The sequence below is a fragment of the Myotis daubentonii genome, chromosome 7 (assembly GCF_963259705.1).
Source record: "Myotis daubentonii chromosome 7, mMyoDau2.1, whole genome shotgun sequence".
Lineage (NCBI taxonomy): Eukaryota > Metazoa > Chordata > Mammalia > Chiroptera > Vespertilionidae > Myotis > Myotis daubentonii.
The window spans coordinates 59046749-59052187 of NC_081846.1; the positions used below are offsets into that span (position 1 = coordinate 59046749).

Consider the following 5439-nt stretch of genomic DNA (forward strand, 5'->3'; position numbering starts at 1 on the left):
CAAGGTATTTATTCTCTACAGAATAGATTTGTCTAAGGCTTGTATAAGAAAGTGTGTGAACTGATGGACACACACACACACACACACACACACACACACACACACCCCTTGAATGATTTTGGCTACATGGAACAAAATGCCCAACTCCATGGGCTTGGACAATAAAGAGCTTTCATTATCTTACTTAATCAAAAGTCTGAAAAGAGAACATCCCAGGATAGTAACCTGGGACAGAAATAAGCTGTGTGTATGAAATCAATACAATTGCAGGGTCTCTTTCCATCTTTCTGTTGGGTCATCCCCAGTCAGTCAGTCTTCAAGTCACAAGATGTCTGGAGAGCTCCAAGCATACCTCATATGGCAGTGTTTCTAGCAGGAAAATAAGGCAGAAGAGATTTCCCATCCCTTCTCAGAAGCTCCTACTACCAGTAGCTGACTACACATCCCTCTCATTGACAGGAACTGTCAGAAACAATTGTTCCTGGGGTTAGGTAGAATGGTCCCAACTTTTAGTAAGAAAGAAAGAAAAATGACTTTTGGTAGGCAATTAATAATGTTTGCCATTACATCATATTTCTTATTTGATTCCTTCCACCTGTTTTAAAATTTTTTTTAATGTTTTATTTTATTTTTTTAATATATATATATATATATTATTGATTTTTTTTTTTACAGAGAGGAAGGGAGAGGGATAGAGAGTTAGAAAACGTCAATGAGAGAGAAACATCGACCAGCTGCCTCCTGCACACCCAGTACTGGGAATGTGCCCGCAACCAAGGTACATGCCCTTGACTGGAATTGAACCTGGGACCTTTCAGTCCACAGGCTGATGCTCTATGCACTGAGCCAAACCGGTCAGAGATGTTTTAAAATTTTGGTAGTGTTTCTCACATGGAGGGTTTTCTCTCATTTTTTTTTTACATTGTTATTTTATTTCCCATCATAATATTCTGGAGTTCAAAGGAACTTAGGTCATTTAGTTCAGGGCTTTTCAATTTTATTTATTTGTTTTTTTACTTCAGACGTGTAACCCATCAAACAAATGCAAATAAATGGGAGAGTATCAACATGAGCTGGTGGAGGCCTTGCCAGCCAAAGGCCCTGAGGCCCTTCTGGAAAGCTAGAGTCCTTCAGAATGCAATTCAAAAACCACAGTTCTCCTCCAGTTCTCTCATTTTAAAGAACTGAGGCTCGGAGAGGTAAAATGATTTGACCTTATTTTTTAACAGGTTATTTAGAATTATAGTCTAGATTTTCTGCTTTCCTAATCTCTTCATATCTCCTATGTTTTATAATCCTGTAATGTATTTGTCTTCAATATTTTTCTGTGTCCATATGCTAAAAAGTCCTTAAAAATAACTTTTAATAGAAGTTCTTACATTATTTCAGTAGCCTTTAATGATCTTTTCCTAACTCTACTATTCTTCATATATAATATCCCGAGTTAAATACAGTATTTCTGGTGCAAGTACTCAGTGATTTAGTCTGTGGTAGGCCAAACAGGGTGGTGGCTAAGCACCTAGATGTTAAATATGATACTACATGTGTTCCAATCTTTCCATGAGTCTCAGTTTCCTCATTTATTAAGTTGAAGTAATTATAATACTTACCTCGATGGATTAATGTCCATGGGTAATATACTTACATAGCCTAACCCATAGACACTGCTATATGGTTACTATTAATTTCTAATACTTTCCTCTCAAATCCTCCTTGGTCTTCAGTGATCTTGAAAATTGTTGGAAATTTTCTTCCCAGAGTTAAAGAGCTAATGATGCCTAAATCCAGAGCTTTCTATCTTATATTTAGCTTCATTTCCATAAATGCATTTTTTCACTTTACCTTCTCCTCCTCATCTATCTTCATTGTATGGTTTTCAATTTTTACTTTTCATGGGAACTAAGGTTAAAAGATCAGATTCATACGTTAATGTTGAAAAGTCATTTATAATGAAAGAAAGGGCAGTTTAAAGAATTAGGTTACTTGGCTAGAATCACCAATGCTTCAAAGTTCCCTGTTCACATCACAATTTATCCTTATAATTTGGTTCAGGATCCCAGTTCCCCTTCACTGTTTCCTTGTCCCTACACCAAATCCCTGACAAAGTTGGGGGGGGGGGGGCGAGTTATTTTAAATTATCTAAATATCTGGAAATAGAGATAGATAGTTGTGTAATTCTGTATATACATAACAACGTTTTAATTTGTCTCCTTCACCAAGAATAGCTTCAGAAGTATCTCCTCATAAAGTTCAACACAAATTAATGAGATTTTTTTTGTAAATGTTAATGTGTTCTCAATATTTTTGATAATTATTTAATTAAGCATTACATTGCTTTCTCTAACACTGAATATATAAATACTATATAATTACAGAAGAGGCTTTACTCATTTGGAAACATCTCTTTTAGGTGAATGTGGAAGTCATTAGCACCTGTGAGCATTGGTGGTTCAGTGGTAGAATTCTCGCCTGCCACGCGGGAGGCCCGGGTTCGATTCCCGGCCAATGCAACGTGTGCTTTTACTTTCATTTTCGCTTGCATGTCTTTAGGTGTTCAAAACACGTTCAGTAACGATACAAAACGTTTACCTTATGCAAATAAAGAAGTGAATCACGGCAAATTTCCAGTTTCACTTTTACTTTGAGAACCGAAACTGCTGTTTTACTAAGCTGCACTGGTATTCTGCCTCCCTTTTAGATTTTTACGTGGGGACGTCCTAAACCATGTGAGCAAAAGTTATGTATTGTGTCCTTGTAGGATATGAATAGGAGGGGAAAAGAAAAAAAAAAAAAAGACAATGGCTGTTTGGAGATGCCGGGGATTGAACCCGGGACCTCACACATGCGAAGCGCGCGCTCTACCACTGAGCTACATCCCCCAGCCCGCAGCTCCCCTTCTGGAATACACTTTCATTCATTCTCTTTCTTACTAGTCAAATTTCTGCACTAATTTCGCAAGTCTTCATTCTGGTGAGTGCTTCTGTAGCACATTTCTACCCTTTCCTGCTCCCGCGTTTAGCAGTTTTCCGTGATGTATCTGGACCCCGCGCAGCCAGCAGCGTGGGACGCAGCGAGGACCTCCCCCGCCTCTGTGCACTCTTGCCGGGCGCTGGGGTTTGGGTAAAGGGCAATCGGGCACCTGGCCCGCCACAGAACCCGCGGTCCACGCGGGAGGGTCGGAAGTCGGGGTGCCTCCAGGGACCCAGCATCCGGGTTGGCAGTGCCTCCTTGGTGCCTCAGGAGACCCGTTTCCGAAGCAGAGCGGTGGGGGACTTTCTGTGCGAACCCGAAAACCTGATGGCTTTATCTGTACAACCCCCGAAATAAGCCCTCATCCCCGGGAAAGGACGTGGTCACGCCACATCTCTACAAATTGGTGGCACGTGGGCGTTCCAGACAACTCTTGGAGATGAAAATGATTTCGCAACATGCTCTTCTTTTTCATGGGGCCTAAACGGAAAGAAAGAAAATGACACCGCTACCCTCTTTGTAGTTTAACTATATATAAATGATGATAGAGTCAGGGCGGGTGACTTGCTCAAAGTGGCTTTTTCTCTGTTTGATATTTACATCTTGGGCCCACCTGACTGGTTGATGTGATAGTAATGTAAGTCACTGAACACCTTTGAATTCCTCTGAAACTTCCCTAACCACCAATCGCACTCCCAGCCCCAAAGGAAGAAATTGCTCCTCTCCAGCTGATGGCCTGCTAGGTAAATAGCGTGAGCTGTTTACAGTTAGACGGCATGTGTTTGGCCCCTCCGGAAGCAGTTGGAATTGCTACCAGCCCCCACAAGAGAAGGATGGGTAGCAGAAGCCTCTGACACTCTCATGGGAAGGAGCTGGGTCAAGGAAACTTCAACCAGGGCTAAGATTGACCACAACAGGTAGCACCCTGGGGGCCTAGAATGTCCACTCCCTTAGTGGCAGCAGTCACCCCTTAGAAATGAAATGGTCACCAGGCCCAAAGCCAGAGCGGAAAAGCAGACGTTTCAAAAATCTGGGTAAACCACAAGCTTCATAATCAACTCCTAGATTCAAAATAAATGTTGCTGTGTTTGCTTATGGTCATTTAAACAAATAGTGGCTCCTAATCAGATTTTGTTTTTAACTAGAACAAACCACATGCTGAGCTAATAATACAATAATACAGAATGCTAAAAAAAAGAAGAAGAAGAAAGCCAGGTCATGGGACAGTCATTAAGGAGCTCCACTCCAAGCCAGAACATTTCCAAAGCAACCCCTGCATTCCATCGTGAGGCCCTAGGCTAGAACATGAACCTCAGTTGATTCTGGGGCAGAGCCATTTCTCCATCCCAAGGATTTCACCAGTGCAAATTACCACTGTAGTATTCAGTTAGTTGGAAAAGAAGCATGTTGCTCTGGTGACCTCACCTTGACGTCCTCTTTAGGATCCTTTCCTCATGTTGCGGCTAATTTGTCCATTAGTGAGGCCCTCCTCCCTTTCTGGGACTTCTTTCTCACAAAATTCGGAAATTTCAGAGCTGAAGCCAGAAAAGGCCCCCGTTAAATGCCCACGCCTCCTCTTCTACCAGTCCAAGGCCTATCTAGATGCATCTGATAAAGAAAATGAAGCCAAGTTCTAAAGCCAGCAGAGGATGTGAAGTTGGTTTACGGGACTGGCTTAATCGAAAAGAAAGACTCGGTGGGTTTTTTCAGCCTCGGTGGTTGATGGGAAAGATAAAACAGGAAGCCCAGTTTTGAATTAGGTGGTCTTTTCAGGAAAACTTGTTGGATTGCAGCTATTCAGTATGTGCATAAAACTGTCCCAGCTCTGCTCACAGGTGAAGAGAGGCTGACCAAATGTCCAACTTAACAGAATATTAAAAATTCCAGTTCTGATCATTGCTGGGGGAGTGAAGAGAGGGGAAAGGGGATTAAGAGGTACAGACTTCCAGTTATAAAATAACTGGGAAGGAGCAGGGGAGAGATTTGGTGTTAGGGGAGCTGGGTCAAGGTCACAGCATGGCGTTGTAAGGTCCAGCATAGGGAATAAAAACATCAAAATAACTATGTATGCTAACAGATGGTTACTAGACTTGTGATCACTTTGCAAGATATATAAATGTTGCATCAGTGTGTTGTACACCTGAAACTAATGTAATGCTAAGTCAATTATAATTAAAAATAAATTAATTTAAAAGTCCAGTTCTAGTTCTACCCTCCTCACATCTCTCTTGATTGGGGACAAATTTCCCCCATCGTCACTCTCTCTCTCTTTCTCACACACATTACGCACACACACTATTCACAACGATTGACCTTAGGCCCTCACTTTGAGGCAGGTAGCGTTTCTCTCTGGCACTGTTTCCACAGTACCTTCCCCATTCTTGCTTCGGCTCTTGGCACTCTTCGTCCAGCAGGCGTAGAGGATCTTTACATCAGAGCTGGCTCTGAGCTGGCATGCCTACTCGCAGT

The 5439-nt window shown here is 41.9% G+C and overlaps 2 non-coding genes across 2 annotated transcripts; one reads left to right on the forward strand and one right to left on the reverse strand.

Moving 5' to 3' along the window:
* The first annotated feature begins 2439 nt into the window (after positions 1–2439).
* TRNAG-GCC (transfer RNA glycine (anticodon GCC)) lies at positions 2440–2510 on the forward strand. Its single transcript has one exon. It is a non-coding gene; the product is annotated as a tRNA-Gly (tRNA).
* Positions 2511–2807: 297 nt separating this feature from the next.
* On the reverse strand, positions 2808–2879 carry TRNAA-CGC (transfer RNA alanine (anticodon CGC)). Its single transcript has one exon. It is a non-coding gene; the product is annotated as a tRNA-Ala (tRNA).
* Between the last annotated feature and the right edge of the window lie 2560 nt (positions 2880–5439).